Below are 17,908 nucleotides of genomic sequence, written 5' to 3'. Positions count from 1 at the left end.
TCATGGCCACAGATGGTTATATTGTCCAGATATTGGAGGGTAGCGGTTAGCACGTTCTGGTCCACCATCCGGTCCATTTCCCGCTGGAAGACCGCGACACCATTCGTGATCCCGAATGGTACCCTGAGAAATTGATTTAGCTGCCCATTCGCTTCAAAGGCCCCTCACAGCGCATGGGGGCGGGTTGCTCAGGTGCTTCGGGGTGGGGCGATGACAGACCGAGAGGGGGGCGTGGGGTCCCCCAAAGTGTAGGGACACCGTTCGGAACTGACACTGAAAGTCTAATCCCAGCAACACTGGGGCGCACAACTGGGGAAAGACGAATAATTTGAAGTGGGTGACCGTTACGCCCTGTACTTCCAGCGTGGCGATACAATACCCCTTCATCCCAGTCGAGTGCGACCTCGTCGCTAATGAGATCCTCTGGGTAGTGGGGATAATGTCAAGTCCCCAACGGAAGGCCAGATCTGGCTGGATAAAACTGTCAGTTGACCCAGAGTCAAATAAGCAATTGGTGTAGTGTCCATGCACTTTAATCAGTTCCATTGCTCTGGTGATGGTATGAGAGCATTGCTGGTTTAGTGTTATTGAAGCAGTTTCGTGTGATGACGTCACGCAACGGGATGACATCACACAACGGGATGACGTCACACAACGGGATGATGTAATAGATGTAGTCAACGCTTGAGGAGCAGGTTGGAGGAACTCCCGGAAGTGCTGTTGTGGCAGCGTCGGCGGATGAAGGGTAAGTAGTGTGGTTTGTAGTTGCTCGCGGTTGGCGGTGGGTAGATCGTGATGCTAGGGTGAGTTTATGGTTGGCCGCGGGGGTGGCTGTGGCGGCGGCAGCATCAGCGGTAGCGTCGGCCACGGGGGTGTCTGTGGCGGCGGCAGCCGCAGCGGTAGCCACAGTCGGGACCGAGGCCGGATAGAGTGTTCTGCACGGGGGCGAGAGGCGGGCCAACACCATGATTGCGGGGGTGGGCTGCCCCTTCTGGGTTCGGCGTTTCCATGACGTCAGGCGTTGCCATGCAGGGGAGCCCTTGCTCTCATTGGACGAGAGCTCTGGGGAAGAAGAGTTTGAATGGGATAGTGGCGATTGGGCTTCACACGAGGCACTGTGTTTTCCGGTGGCCATTTTAGACCTATAGACTGCAGCAAAGTGACCCTTTTTAAGGCACCTGGCACCTGGCTTACCACAAGCAGGACCACTAGCTACAATGGGCAAGTGGAAAGGGAGAACACCACAGTCTGGAAGGCCGTTCTCCTGTCCTTGTGATCTGTGGGCCTTCCAGTCTCCCCCTGGTAAGAGCTCCTCTGGGATGCACTCCACTCCATCAGGTCCCTTCTATGTACTGCCATGAATGTCACACTACATGAATGTATGTTTTCCTTTCCAAGGAAATCTGTGACAAGAACCATGCTGCTGGCGTGGCTGACATCCCCAGAGCCACAAGTCCAACTTCCTGGTCGAAATGGCCTATTTCCTCCCCAATATGCCTCTATAGCTTATCCTGATGGACATGAGGACACTGTTTCCATTAGGGATCTAGCTCCTCCAGGGTCACTGGAGACCTCTACTGATTACCCCACACCCCCCTCACTCCTGATCACACATGATGCATCTGAACCATGGTACCCTGCCTCTTCCCCAACAGAGGATACATCAGACTCATTATTGCTCACCCACCAGCACAACACTGATGTGCACATATAGATGCCCGAGACCGTCTGGGGCGTCATCACTGCACTGCAGTCACAGCTGGTAATACAACAGTTCCAATGAATGTCCAGACCACCTGAGAGACTTAGGTGACTTTGTAAGCACCACTTCACCCTGCTGGACTCTTTTATAAAAAAAAATGAGGGGTGAATCTGGTAAACCACTGTTCTATGTATTTGTCTGGTCGGGCACACCCATTGGCCGGCTGTACATGTGGCCCCTCCCACAGGCTCCTGTATAAAGATGACTGTTCCACAGCCCCACCTCAGTGCAGGACAGTCGAGCAGTATGGATGTGCCTTTGTTCTTTAGTGAATAAAAGCCTATTGGTTTCTCAACCTCACTAATGCCATCCATTTTGTTCCTTTGCCAAAGCTAAACTTTGCTCTTACAAAATAGATAACATGGGACAATGAAGATTTTTCTTCCTGAAGACTTTTGGGTGTATTTTATAGATTTTGGGCTGCTGATCATGAAAATCAACTTAAAATTTCCTATCACGTACTGTTTTTAGATATAACCTATTTTGTGATTTCCTGTCATATTTTAAGTCTGCGAGTATATTGCCCACAAAGTAAGCTGTTTTGGTCAGTCCAAGCATGCCTGAGCATGTACTCAGTGCAGATGTTATGCAAATGTTGTCTAAGGCCTGGGCATGCTTCATCAGGATAGATGCAGGAAGGGTATAAATGCAGCTCACGTATACAGATGCTGAGCATTATATGGATATACACTGAATGCATGTTCAATTGACTACCTGCTTCAAGCATACAAACCATGAAGTGCCACATGTAACTGAAAATTCTTTTTCTGCATTAGCACTTGGAATTCTTCCATGCTGATCTTGATGCAGTCAGTGACGGACAAGGTGCAAGGTTTCACAGGACATTGAAATCACTGAAAAGCAATAACAGGGCAACTGGAATCCATCAGTGCTGGCCGACTATTATGAGACACTGACACAAGAGGCATCAGATGCTGAGTACAAATGAAAATCAGTGTCAAAATATGTTTAGATCAATTGAACTAATGCTATGTGTCAGCATAATTAAGCAATTAAACATGTTAAATTTAATAAAAGTTAATTTACTGTTTCTCCAACTTCCTACGTGATTCAGAAAATCTGAAATTATCTTTGTGTTCGTCTTGAAGTTGCCTATCATAATCCCCATGTCGTTTTGCAGAATGTAAACATTTGGGAAAAAAAATTGTTCCAGTGTAATTTATATGGACAAATCTTGTCCCCATTAATACCAGCTTTAATTCAGTAATTTTGGATTGCAATTAACATTGCCTGAAATCTCAAAACATGATAGATATGGGGAAAAAAATCAATCAGAATCCTATTTTCCAGCTTAAACATTATATAAACAGTCTTTGTCATCTTAACATTCCCAACAGTGAGAACAAGAGAGTTCAAAAGAGAGTTAGATAAGACTCTAGTGGGCAAAGGAGTTAAGGGTTATGGGGATAAGGCTGGAAAGGGGTACTGATGGTAGTGATCAGCCATGATCTGTAAAATGGTGGTGCTGGCTCGACGGGCCGAAGGGCCTACTCCAGCTCCTATTGTCTATTGTCTATTGTCACACAGCAGAGGAAGCAAAAGCGTATAATTTTTAGAATAAGAAAAATCCACTCAACTTTGTGATATGACTAATTTGCATAATTAAAAACAAGTTTAAAAGGATTTTGAAATTAATGATTTACTGTGCAAATAAAATATTCCATTTTGTACTGAATGTTGGCCCGAGCATAATTTCTCCAACTGCATCTATTCGGCACAGCAATTGGATTAATTGTTCTAATAAGTTATTTAGTTGCCTTTGTTCATTGGACATTTTAGATTAGGTACATACTTTAATCCATTGAAATATTTGATTGTATTATTTATGTAAAATAAGCTAATCAATGATTGAATTTGAAAGATTCATAATACAAGATTGAGGTAAGTCTGGAAAGACAAATGAGCTAGGATGAAGTTAGAAACCATAGTAGCAAATTGTTTCATCATTTTGGAATGAGATTTCATGGCACAATCTATTTTCTGTATGCAGAGAATTATTAAAGAACACCCAATATCTTCAAGCATTCCTAACTAATGAAAAGAATAAATAAAGTGAAAAATATTGCAGTTGCCTATATTTTCAATGAAATTATTTTGTAAAGCCTTTAAATTCCCCATTACATTGGTTAAATCAAATGATAGCTCTGATACTAACACCATTGATAAGCTTTGTAACCTGAAGATCAATATTTTTGCAACTGGTCAGTCAATATTTGGCTAATTACATCCTGAGGCTGAATTTACTTCCCATTGTTTTAAAAACAGCAGAGCATTTCAACAGCCCCTTAGAGAGCCACAGTCATTATTTTGACTAAAATCAGGTCAGTAGCAAGTGCTTCACTTCCAAGCTCATTAAAGACTTTCCACTTCTCATAAAACACAAGTCAAGAAGACACAGTGACTCAGCTAATAGAGCTTCCGTCTGCAGCTCCAGTAGCCGAGGCTCCAGACCTCCCATGCTATCTGGATGGGGTCTTTATGCTCTTCCTGTAGGTGTCCTGCAGGTAAACTGATTCCTACCACATCACAAACATGTACTGTTTGGTAGGCTGAACAATCACGGTAAATTGCTTCGGGTGTGTAGATGAGTGGCAAAATCCAGGAAGAGATGATGGGAATGCAGGGTGATTAAAATTGGATTGGTGTAGAATTATTAGAAAGGTATGGCTTGATGGGTTGAGGCAATTACTGTAGGCTGAAAGGCTGCTTTTGCGCTGTGTGATCCAACGTTCTAATTTTTAATTTAAACATACAGCATGGTAACATGCCCTTCCAACCCATGAGCCTCATCTGCCCAGATGCTCCAATTAACCTGCCACTCCAGTACTTTTTGAAGAGCACCCAGAGAAAACTCACACAGACATGGGGAGAACTTGCAAACTCTTTACTGACAGTGCCGGATTCAAACCCGGGTCACTGGCACTGCAATAGCGTTGCGCTGTCTGCTACACGAATTGTGCTGCCCTCTGTAAGAGTGTTGGAATATTTTCCGTTTGTTATGAATACAGCTCCAACAAACTTTATATTCAAGATATAATAGCATGCTGGACCCCAACTAAATACAAAACCTAACATTTACTATCTCGACAACAAGTTTCCTCTGACTGGAGTACACCATCTTTCTAAAAAGTGCACTACGGCAACTTGCCAACACTTGTTCAATACTGTCTCACACATCTACCACTTCTACCACCAAGAAACACAAGGATAATTGATGCATGGGAACTGAACTTTCATTCAATATGCACATCTTGTCTTGGAAATATATTGCTTTCCTTTCCCCTTCAGAAGGTAAATTTCATAGACTCATAAAATCAGAGAAACAGCCCCTCTGGTCCACTCTGTCAGTACTGGCCATCAAGAATATGTATTCATTCCATTTATCTACATTTAGAAGGGCCTCAAGCATTGACAGCTTCCTGATGACTTGGGGGTGGGGGGTGCTTTAGAACCAGGGGCAGAGGTGGGTGACTTGGACAAGTGGATGTCGGGTTCACCACTGGACCGGACAGGAGGATGTGCAGGTATAGAGGCACAGGAGGTGCTGCCATCAGCGGAGGTGTCAGGATCTGTGGACTCTCAATGCATAGAGGATCTATGGACTCTCAATGCATATAATCCATAGCCATCTGCGCATCACGTCCAAATATTCCCCCTCAGATCCCTCTTAGCCTTTTATTCATTATTCTAAACCTGTTATTATATAAACCTGTTATATTGACTGGGTGTGGGACACCCCAATTCTGTATCATTGTAACTATGTAGGATAAGACAATACATTAAAGTATATATTGATTGTCCCTTATTGAGTTGAGACCTAAGGCAGCATTAAATAATAATTTGCTGTGATATATATGAAGTCGCCATTGCTTCTCAAGGCAGTCTTTTTTTTCCTTTCTTTTCTGGAAACCAATCATCGGGTGTGGGATAATAATATTAGCACATTGTTATTTGTCGTTTCATTCAGAGTTCGAGACATATCAGTTTTGTCATTGATTATTCTGTTTTTTGCACATCTCAGGAGTCATCCCTCATCGTTGCTGCAAAGCTAGTATGTTTTGGGTGTCTGAGATTCTGTCTTCTGAAGCTTTTGAACCAGCCAAGTGAATTAATGGCAAAGGTATTTGAACGTTTAGATGGGTTTTATTGGTTACAGTGTGCTCCCATTGAACATATATAATTCAAAGGAACCATTTGTCAGGCTAAAATATGGAAGGAAGCAAAATCATTTTTGCCTTTGTATCACCTGCTGATGTCGTTGCTTTTAGAAGTGTCAAAATTTGATGTACATTCACAGCGAGAATCTCCAAGATAATGTATGTTCACTATGTACAATGGAGACTATTTAGTTGATATGTATACATGAACTGCATTTGTATTGTTTGTCTGTACGTATATTTGCATGTTAATACACCGAGGACAAAAAAACGTTGCTTCATTGGGTGGTATTTCGACAGTAAGATGATAATAAACTTGAACTTGAACATGACCAGCTTCAGTCTCTACTGTGACGTCCTGGACAAAGCCCTGGATATTACAGGTAAAACCATCCCCACCAACGAGAACATCTACAGGGAACGCTGCCGTTGGAGAGCAGCAGCAATCATCAAGGATCCACATCCCCCAACATGCTCTATTCTCGTTACTACCATCAGGAAGGAGGTATAGCTGCAAGACTCAAACCACCAGGTTCAGGAACAGCTGCAGCTCCTCCCATCATCAGACTTCTCAACTACAAAATCAATCAGGGACTCATTTAAGGACTCTGACATTTACACTTTAATGATCCCTGGAAAATTGGTGATGCTGCTAGAGCTACTGTAATTGCAGCGCTGCCAATGGTGCTGACCCACAGAGAGCAGGGAGCAGGTAATCCTCCATCCCCTTCATATTAATGTATCTATCTAGAAACCTCTCAAGGACTCCCGCAGGATCCAACCACCCATTTCGTCTGCCGTCAGCCCCATATAGGCTTTAAACTGCCTGTAAATGGAGCCGACAGTGGTTTTATTTAAAAATACTCCTACGCCGGGTCTGCACCCAAGATGGCAGGGCCTATGATCAGCAGCAGCTACCAAGGGGTTACAGACTTTGGGGAAGCAAAGGACTGTTGCAGGGCAGCAGAAATTGAGGAGACCACCCCTTGTTTGAGAAGGAGAGGCACAGGACACCACTCGAGGGATGGTGATCATAGCAGTGGATCAATGTGGGGCTCTGAGGGTGAAGAGCAAACAGGCAGCAGGCTGTTGGCAGCACAAGGCGAGGAACCCAGGCAGGCAGTGGGCTGCTGGCCACCGTGGTCGAGGGATTCACACCAGGCTGCGTGACGGTGGGGACTGACTCAGGACTGCCTGAAGAGGTACCACGTATCGGAACTGGGAAGCAAGAGGGTGCCAAGAGTGCTGAAGGGTTCCTGATCATGTCTGAGGTTTGGATCTGGAGCTCAAGCTGCGGATGATTGGGACTGGACTCTGTGTGGCTGCAGGGGCTGTGGGATCACTGGAGGTAAATGCATGGACATATGATCACTGAGGAGACTCTCTTTTGCTTCTTTTTCTCTGACTGTAAGAGGCACATCAGGTCATTTCTGCTGATGGCAAATCTCTCTACCTTATGGCAGACAAAAACAAATTTTGTGTAATATTGCACTGTCTTTATCTTCAGCGCAAACTCCGGGAGATCCAAAGTGAGGGGTGGACTAGCCTCGCCAAACGAACCCAGCTCAGTGCGGACATTGGTGACTTCAGGGGGTTTTACGAGGCTCTAAAGGCTGTGTACGGTCCCTCACCCCAAGTCCAAAGCCCGCTGCACAGCTCAGATGGCAAAGTCCTCCTCAGCGACAAGATCTCCATCCTCAACCGATGGTCAGAACACTTCCAATCTCTTTTCAGTGCCAACCGCTCAGTCCAAGAATCTGCCCTGCTCCAGCTCCCTCAACAGCCCTTAAGGCTAGAGTTGGATGAGGTCCTCACCTGGGAAGAGACATATAAGGCAATTGAACAACTGAAAAGTGGCAAAGCAGCAGGTATGGATGGAATCCCCCCAGAGGTCTGGAAGGCTGGTGGAAAAACTCTGCATGCCAAACTGCATGAGTTTTTCAAGCTCTGCTGGGACCAAGGAAAGCTGCCTCAGGACCTTCGTGATGACATCATCATCACCCTGTACAAAACAAAGGCGAGAAATCAGACTGCTCAAACTACAGGGGAATCACACTGCTCTCCATTGCAGGCAAAATCTTCGCTAGGATTCTCCTAAGTAGAATAATATCTAGTGTCGCCAAAAATGTTCTCCCAGAATCACAGTGCGGTTTTCGCGCAAACAGAGGAACAACTGACATGGTCTTTGCCCTCAGACAGCTCCAAGAAAAGTGCAGAGAACAAAACAAAGGACTCTACATCACATTTGTTGACCTCACCAAAGCCTTCAACACCATGAGTAGGAAAGGGCTTTGGCAAATACTAGAGCGCCTCGGATGCCCCCCAAAGTTCCTCAACATGGTTATCCAACTGCACGAAAACCAACAAGGTCGGGTCAGTTACAGCAATGAGCTCTCTGAACCCTTCTCCATTAACAATAGCGTGAAGCAAGGCTGCGTACTCGCACCAACCCTCTTTTCAATCTTCTTCAGCATGATGCTGAAACAAGCCATGAAAGACCTCAACAATGAAGACGCTGTTTACATCCGGTACCGCACGGATGGCAGTCTCTTCATTCTGAGGCGCCTGCAAGCTCACACCAAGACACAAGAGCAACTCGTCCGTGAACTACTCTTTGCAGACGATGCCGCTTTAGTTGCCCATTCAGAGCCAGCTCTTCAGCGCTTGACGTCCTGCTTTGCGGAAACTGCCAAAATGTTTGGCCTGGAAGTCAGCCTGAAGAAAACTGAGGTCCTCCATCAGTCAGCTCCCCACCATGACTACCAGCCCCCCCACATTTCCATCGGGCACACAAAACTCAAAACGGTAAACCAGTTTACCTATCTCGGCTGCACCATTTCATCAAATGCAAGGATCAACAATGAGATAGACAACAGACTCGCCAAGGCAAATAGCGCCTTTGGAAGACTACACAAAAGAGTCTGGAAAAACAACCAACTGAAAAACCTCACAAAGATTAGCATATACAGAGCCGTTGTCATACCCACACTCCTGTTCGGCTCCGAATCATGGGTCCTCTACCGGCATCACCTATGGCTCCTAGAACGCTTCCACCAGCATTTTCTCCGTTCCATCCTCAACGTTCATTGGAGCAACTTCATCATCAACATCGAAGTACTCGAGATGGCAGAGGCCGACAGCATCTAATCCATGCTGCTGAAGATCCAACTGCGCTGGGTAGGTCACATCTCCAGAATGGAGGACCATCGCCTTCCCAAGATCGTGTTATATGGCGAGCTCTCCACTGGCCACCGAGACAGAGGTGCACCAAAGAAGAGGTACAAGGACTGCCTAAAGAAATCTCTTGGTGCCTGCCACATTGACCACCGCCCGTGGGCTGATATCGCCTCCAACCGTGCATCTTGGCGCCTCACAGTTCGGCGGGCAGCAACCTCCTTTGAAGAAGACCGCAGAGCCCACCTCACTGACAAAAGACAAAGGAGGAAAAACCCAACACCCAACCCCAACCAACCAATTTTCCCTTGCAACCGCTGCAACCGTGTCTGCCTGTCCCGCATCGGATTTGTCAGCCACAAACGAGCCTGCAGCTGACGTGGACATGACCCCTCCATAAATCTTCGTCCACAAAGCCAAGCCAAAGGAAAGGATTGTACGACAATAAATTGAATCTTGAATCTTGTTTTTTTTTCCTCTCTGCACAATTTGCTTACATTTCTTTATTTCTTTACATGTGTACATTAAGTTCAGTTTTTTTTTACACTACCAATAAGTAGCAATCTTGCCTCGCCCGCAGGAAAAGGAATCTCAGACTTGCATGTGATGCCATATATGTACTCGGACAATAAATCTGAAATCTGATAGGTAATAGGTACCAGGGTGTAGGACTCGTGGGCCAAAATGACCTGCTACCATGCTGTACTTCTAAATTTAAATTTAAAACAATTTTAAAAATAAATTTAATTTTTTAAAAAATCTCAAATGTTCACTACAACATTAATAATCCCTTGGCATTCTTAATTAAATATTTTATAATTTTAGGCAAAATTTTCCATGATTGTCAAACCATATTTTTTAACTGTAGGCTGCAGAAATAGAAACATAAAGAAGATTTGAATGTTGTAAACTGAAGAATGAAGATTATAAACACTTTTTGCAGACTGGATATACTTTCTTGTTATAAGCAATTTAAACCTTTTCATGTCAAGGTAATGAACTCAACATCACTGTAAAAGTGAACTGAATGTTTCCATGGAAAACTATTGCCAGTACATGGGCTAACTTATTCTTGGCCTTTGCATTGCAAAACAAATGTCATGGATGAACAGGTTAGCTTGTCCTCCTACTTTTTATTACACCACCACTCCATTGCCAGCTGCCAACAGAGCATTCCATCAGTCCCAATCCTCATATTTCCATGTAATGACACCAGTGCCACTCGATGAGTTTGCTAGTTCAGAAGCCACCAGAGAAGATGGATTTTGCTATTTGAGACAGATGTTTCTAAGAATAACTGTTTCAAAGATTAGGGAAGGCATTTTTTGTTGGTCCATAAATCAGACACATTATCAGTTAGAAATTCTGCTAGTGAAGCTGGAGAAAACAGCATGGAAGACATTTAAAGATGTTGTTGAGTATTTTCTTGGCCTCCACGGTGCAACAGGCTACATCCAGCTGCTTGACAACATGCTTCAAGCAGACAAAACCATGCAGTGCATTTGCTCATGGACTTCTTCCCTGCTGACAGTGCGAACATGATGAAAGTTTCAGCAGGACATTGCCACCATGGAAAAGTGGTGTCAGGGCTATTGGAATACATCATTGCTGGCCAACTATTGTGGATACTGATATGAGAGGCATCAGATGCTGAGTACAAAAGGAAAGCAGTGGCAAAACCTTTTTAGGTCAGTTGAACTAATGTAATGTGTCAGCATCATTATGCGATTAAACATGCTAAATTCAATAAAGTTCATTCGATATTTCTCCAACTTCATACGTGATACAGAAAATCTAAAATTATCTTTGTGTTCAGTTTGAAGTTATCAATCAGAATCCCTAATTTGTTTTCAGGAATCAAACCTTTTGAAAAAACATGTTGTCCAGGATAATTAATCTCTCTCACATGCCCATCTACTTCTCTTGATAGATCTCTCATTACTAAAATGATGCTGTCCTTGCCATGTTTAACCAAACTTTTTCTCTGTAACATTATACACTGCACATTTGTTTTCTTTGAACTACTAGTTGCTTGTATTTGAGTAATGGCTGACTCACCTGAAAAGCATGAAACACACAGGTTTTTACTGTATATTACTACATATTACAATAAATATTTCAATTCAATTTATTCAATTCATGTTCTTTGAAACTTCAGCTCACTTGTAAGTTACTACAGCTGATCAATCTAACAGTACATCATTCGGATGTGGGAGGAAACATTGAAAACCTATTTGGTCACAAAGAGAATATACAAGCTCTGCACAGACAGCAGTAATGGTCAGGACTGAAGGCAGTTGCAGGAGCTGTGAGATGGTAGCATTAACTGCTGTCTCACTGTGCTAACAAAACTTTCTTTAAGTATAACAATGCAATGGCTGAGTGACTGCCATTATTGACACTAGCCATTTTTTATTTATCAAATTATTCAGGGTTAATTTCCTGGCTACCTTGGTGGGATTCCAACTCCATTGATCAGCAAATACATGGTTTTAGGTTTAGACACATCCTCTTTAAAGCTACCAAATGCAGACCATATACATTTTGATCAGTCTGTTTCCTTTTTAAAAATAATGGAGCCACAAATATGCAATATTCTGATATTCACACAGAGCACAGGTAGAACACAGGTACAGGACCTTCAGCTCACATATCTGTGCCAAACATGGTGTCCAAATCAAACAAAGATTCTGCTGCTTGCACTCATAGATATCCCTCCATCCCCTTCATGTCCATGTATCTATCTAGAAGCCTCTCAAGTGCTACTAATGTATCTGCTTTTACCACAACTCCTGGCAACCTATTCCCTATATTGGGGGCATCCATAATTGCAAACAGTATTCCAAGTGCTGTGTCATCAATGTTTTCCTTGTTTTGAGCACCAACTTTCTATACATTTCAACTTACATAATAAAATGTCTCAAAACTATACCTGTGAACAAAATGTCATGAGGATGTCTAAACAAGTCCTTCTGATGTCTCAGATTTTGTCAGCTATATGATCCCAACATTTTCTGTTTAGATCAGTGATTCTCAACCTTTTTCTTTCCATTCACATACCACTTTAAGTATTCCCTGTGCCATAGGTGCTCTGTGATTAGTAAGGGATTGCTTAAGGTGGTATGTGATCGAAGTACTCGAGATGGCAGAGGCCGACAGCATCGAATCCACGCTGCTGAAGATCCAACTGTGCTGGGTAGGTCACGTCTCCAGAATGGAGGACCATCGCCTTCCCAAGATTGTGTTATCTGGCGAGCTCTCCACTGGCCACTGTGACAGAGGTGCACCAAAGAAGAGGTGCAAGGACAGCCTAAAGAAATCTCTTGGTGCCTGCCACATTGACCACCACCAGTGGGCTGATATCACCTCAAACTGTGCATCTTGGCGCCTCACAGTTCGGCGGGCAGCAACCTCCTCTGAAGAAGAGAGCCCACCTCACTGACAAAAGACAAAGGAGGAAAAACCCAACACCCAACCCCAACCAACCAATTTTCCCCTGCAACTGCTGCAACCGTGTCTGCCTGTCCCGCATCGGACTTGTCAGCCACAAACGAGCCTGCAGCTGACGTGGACATTTACCCCTCCATAAATCTTTGTCTGCGAAGCCAAGCCAAAGAAGAAAGAAGAAGATGTGGGTGGAAAGAAAATGGTTTGAAAACCACTGTTTTAATTGTTCCCAATTGACTCGTTATGTGCATGATTTCATAACTCCAAAGGAAATGGGCCTATGACAATTTTTCTGGTAAAATATTTCAGTAACAATTGGGTCGAGAGCAGTGATTCTCAACCTTCCCTTCCCACTCACAGATCACCTTAAGCAAATCCTTACTAATCACAGAGCCCCGATGGCATAGGGATTACTTGAAGTGGTACATGAGTGGAAAGATAAAGTTTGAGAACCACTCATTTAGATTATTGTCCTAGCTGCAGCCCAATGTGTTGTTTCTTAATAATTGCCTTCTCAGGTGGATTTATTTACTTCTCCCTTGTATACATAATTATTTTAAATTCAGGCAAAGAAATTTACATCAGAAAATTTTACTATTAACGACCAAGATTTGATATCTTACTGCTACATAAAATCCTAATGTTTCATATTTCTATATTTTAAGCCCAAATATGACACATTTTCAACCATTAATTCTTTCATTTTAATGCAGTTTTGTAGCCTAAATTCATATTCCTGTAACAGATTACATATGTTATTTTTACAATACTTTCCATGCACCAGAACATTTTATTCATTCAAACCTTTCATTGTTAAGGTAGATCAAACTGTATCTACAACTTCAAATTAATTCCTAATTTCCAAGAATATATTTTGTACCCTGTTATAAGTAAAAAGGCACTAACAAATGAATATAATATTCCATATACACTTTAAATGTTAGAGTTAATAGAATAATTAATATCTAAATCGAAGAAAAAATGAATATTGGCATATCCAGGAATCAGTTTCAATGTCATTAGAACAGAAGAACGTAAGAAAGTCAATGAACTAAGAAATACATGTAGGAGAAAGCCAACAAGCCCCTAATTTAACAAAGGTGTTATTTTACCTCAGAAATAGATTTTTACCCTAATTCTATATCCCTTCAAGTCCTTAATATTGAAAAAATCTATCAATGTTGATTTTGAGTAAACTCAGCAACAGATCATTAGTGATAATTCCAGCCATTTTATCTCAATATTTTGTAATCCTCTTGTTACAGGATGATGGAAATTATAGTGAGAGCTGGGTGTGGAGCCAGGGGATGAGTGAGGGGGTTGGAAGCTAGGTCATAGGTTTATGGAAGTGTATTGCAAGACTTGATTTGATCAGAAACCTGAGAATAAATGTCAGAATTTGAAAAAAAATTACAACAAAATAAATTAGATTTTTCAAAATATTTCTCAAGACAAAGAAAAGATATTTTATACTTGCTGTAAAATGGAGATTAAATTTCCCTTTACAAAATCAATTAACCTCAAAAGGACACATGTATGTGGACAATAAAAGGAGAACCATTGAACATTGTAGCACAGAAACAGGCCCCTTTGGCCCTTCTAGTCTGTGCCGAACCATTTTTTTGCCTAATCCCACTGACCTGCACCCAGTCCATAGCCCTCCATACCTCACCCATCCATGTACCTGTCCAAATTCTTAAATGTTAAAATTGAGCCCACATTCACCATTTCAGCTGGCAGCTTGTGTGGTGAAAGGCATTTGCATAGAAGTATGGACTGGCCAGTCCGAACCTCCCCGACCTTCCCTAATCTCGCCCTTGGCTTCTCCCCGGATTTCCCAATAAAGACTGGTGTGCCTTGACTTGTCCCCTCTTACTTGGATCCTGGCCAAGTTGTGTATCAGTAATGCTCTGGTTTTTGGTATTTAAAGCCGCTTAATCACTCTATCATGTTGATGTGATTATTGTTTGCACCACAGCTCGTTCCACACTCCCACCACTCTCTGTGTGAAGAAGTTCCCCCTCATGTTCCTCCTAAATGTTTCCTCTTTCTCTCTTAACCCATGTCCTCTGGTTTGTCTCTCACTTAACCTCAGTGGAAAAAAAGCATATCTACATTTGCTCTGTCTAACTCCCTCATAATTTCAAATACCTCTATCAAATCTCCGGTCATTCTTCTAACTCCAGAGAATAAAGTCCTAACTTATTTAACCTTTCCCTGTAGCTCAGTTCCTGAAGTCCAGGCAACATCATTGTAAATCTGCTCTGCACTCTTTCTATCTTATTGATATCTTTCCTGTAGTTAGGTGACAAACTAGAAATTTGGCTTTACCAATGTCTTATACAAATTTACCATAACATCACAACTCCTGCGCTCAATACTTGGATTTATGAAGGTCAATATGTGAAAATCTCTCTACCTGCCCATTCATCTTGGGTTGTAAAGAGAGATTTTCTCATATTGACCTTCATAAGATTTTGGATCTTATGCATTTAATGTTCTGGCCACGATAAACATAATTTTACTTCAGTAATGGATTGATTCGGTGTTTTATCATATACAATAAATAGCAGAACATTGAACAGGGAAGATCGTTTGCCATTCAAGTAATTTACAGTACCTGGATTCTGTCCCTTCGGGTGAAGATAAATATGACTGGGTCAATTAAGTGAGTACATCAATGATATCCAAATTAGCAACCACAGAGATAATAAAAAAATGTTTAATATTCACCACATGGATGAATTCACAGCTTTTTCTGGCCTTAAAAGGGAGAAACATTTTTATTTATTGTAGGCAGAGAAAATGGTAAACAAAGAAGGGGATTGGCAAGAAATTTCCAAATGGTCTGAGGTTTCAGAGGGAGGATCAGGACAGCTTGATGATTACAGAATGATTACAGAGTGATCTTTGGGTCCACTAGATCATTGGGCAATGGTAGGGTAAATGTGTTGAATCAGAGTTGGGAGGACTCTGGCGCTGTGAGGTCCTGGAAATTAATGCAGCACAAATGTTCAGAGAGTTCAGGAGTCTAATGGCTTGGCAGAAAAGAGCTGTTGCCCAATATGGACGTAAGAGCCCAAGCGCTGCAGTACCTCTGACCAGATGGCAGAAGGGAGAAGAGTTTACCTGAGGGGTGCATGGATTCGTTCACAATGTTTATTGCATTTCATCTGCATTGAGTATTGTAGATGTCCTTCATGGTAGGAAGAGAGCCCCCAATGATCTTTTCACTGACTTCAGTATCCACTGCTGGGTCTTGTAGTACATGGTGATACAGCTTCCAAGCCAGGCGGTGATGCAGTTGCACAGGATGCTCTCAATGCATCCTCTATAGAATGTTGTGAGGATGGAGGGTGAGAAATTTGTTGCCCCATGTGGTTGTGGATGCCAAGGCATTGGGTTTATTTAAGGCAGAGATTGGTAAGTTCTTGATTAGCTAGGGATTCAAAGGTCATGGGGAGAGGGCCGACCAGAAGGCCTGAATGGGAAAATAGATCAGCTCATGATTAAATGGCGGGGCAGACTCGACATGTTGAATGGCCCATTTCTGCTCTGATGTCTTATGGACTGTCAGTTTCTCTGCTGCATCTCTCTGACTCTAAATATATGTTTGGCACTTTCCACATTTAAAACAGGACCACGAACTTCCAAAGAAAGATTATAGTTATAAAATATTTTCTATGCTGATAATATGTTTGACTCTAGCTGTTGCACTGATCATGGATAATAAAGAAAATTCAGGAATAAATAATGCCTGTCAAATTAAAAAGAAAACATGTGACTTAATGTAGGATCATCAACTCAGATGGGGGCTGGACTCATGGCCTCCTCCACATGGCACGGGTTTTATTGGGTGGAGAATTGGCTGATCTCCATCAGCAATGCCAATGAACAGTGTGAACTGGTGCAGTAGACATCAATTACTACCAGTGAACGGATCTCTGGCCTTGCTTGTTGCCAGAATAGGTTATTGCTGACTAACCTTTTTTCAGTGAATCACAACTTTTACTGATTCACGAGAAATATCATTTCATCAAGTTCATTCCTTGTATATCCTTTGGCATAATGCATCTGCTTGCTGATTACTCAGGTTGCCTCAGAAACCGAGTGTGCGTTGTCCTTTTCAGAGACAGTTATCTCCAGGAAAGTGATGAAATAGTCCTCTTTGCAGCCAGAGGATAACTATTTTTTCCCCCCCTTAGTGCATTCAGTGCCCACATCACCCATGTCCGATTTAGGTGTTGATCTTAACCACCTATCTCTCTTGAGGACAGTAAAGCTCATACATTTGGTTTTGTGACCTGGAATATATTCCTTACTGCAGTCCCAGATTGATTCATTTCTTGCTTTGGAATAATGCTGCATCTCCCACATATTATTGCCTTGTTTTTAGCAAATGTCATTTCAAAATGTCCGTGGCTTTAACTTCAAAACTGTTTTGAATGCTTTGAGGTATGCGATCTGAAATGGCGTGCAAAATAATTCATCCAGAGCTTAATGAGAGACTGGTAGACATTTGCATAAAAATAATATTGCAGTTCAGTTTTTTTTGGTATTATGTATCTCGGTGGATTGTGCAGAATGATAAATAATAATACCATTGCACTATGGTCAAGGTTCTGTGTGGTAAGTTGCTCTGGAAGAGTAGATCACATGGAACCCAAATAAACACTGTGGGTTTGGAGGGACTTGTGCCAAATACAAGCTGGTGGGATAGGGGTGCTATCCTCCACCATCACACTGCTCATCATCAAACTCATTCAAAGACTCATTAAGGACACTTACACTTGATTATTTTTTTTCTCTGTATTGCACAGATTGTTCAAATTATCTATTTATTTATTTATTTACATGTGTTTATTGAATAGAGTTTTATTTTTTGGAAATTCTGCCTCGCCTGCAGGAAAATGAATCTCAGAGTTGTATGTGATGTCATGTATGTAATCTGACAATTAATCTCAAATCTGAAATCCTTTTTAATCTTCAAAAATCATGCAGTAAGATTCAACATGCATCCAGCTATCAGCAATTATATCACACATGCTGACAAGGATTTTGCTGTCATGAGCAGACAGCCAATACTAATTGTTCACAATTACTACATACCAATGTCATCTGAACCTGGTAAGATGCTCTTCCTTGTTTGCAGAGACAGATGACCAATGCCTTCAGGGCCTCAAGTGCTGGGGTGTCGTGGTTGGCCAGGACCATCTCCACCTGTTGAATCTCTCGGGCATGATTTTACAGCCAGCTTCAGAGTTGCAATCAGTCAAAATATTGAGGTTTCATATGTTTCAGAATATCCCTCACCTTAAAAGACCATTACACATGAAATAAATAATTA

At 42.4% G+C, this 17,908-nt stretch overlaps 2 long non-coding RNA genes across 6 annotated transcripts in view; one reads left to right on the top strand and one right to left on the bottom strand.

The window, feature by feature from the left end:
- The window catches only part of LOC138747033 (uncharacterized), a 53,096-nt gene that overhangs the window by 18,667 nt on the left and 16,521 nt on the right, over window positions 1–17,908 (top strand). The window contains exon 5 of one of the 2 annotated variants that reach the window (XR_011347271.1): window positions 5,805–5,903. The exons of the other annotated variant lie outside the window; for it this stretch is intronic. This is a non-coding gene — a long non-coding RNA (uncharacterized lncRNA). The remainder of the gene's footprint in view (window positions 1–5,804; window positions 5,904–17,908) is intronic. 2 annotated transcript variants of the gene reach the window in all.
- LOC138747027 (uncharacterized) overlaps window positions 1–17,908 on the bottom strand; it is a 68,273-nt gene that overhangs the window by 47,556 nt on the left and 2,809 nt on the right. For all 4 annotated transcript variants that reach the window (XR_011347267.1, XR_011347266.1, XR_011347268.1 and 1 more), the window contains exon 2: window positions 17,671–17,874. This is a non-coding gene — a long non-coding RNA (uncharacterized lncRNA). The remainder of the gene's footprint in view (window positions 1–17,670; window positions 17,875–17,908) is intronic.

This window comes from Narcine bancroftii, chromosome 1 (assembly GCF_036971445.1).
Source record: "Narcine bancroftii isolate sNarBan1 chromosome 1, sNarBan1.hap1, whole genome shotgun sequence".
NCBI lineage: Eukaryota > Metazoa > Chordata > Chondrichthyes > Torpediniformes > Narcinidae > Narcine > Narcine bancroftii.
This window is presented reverse-complemented; position numbering and strand designations above follow the sequence as displayed.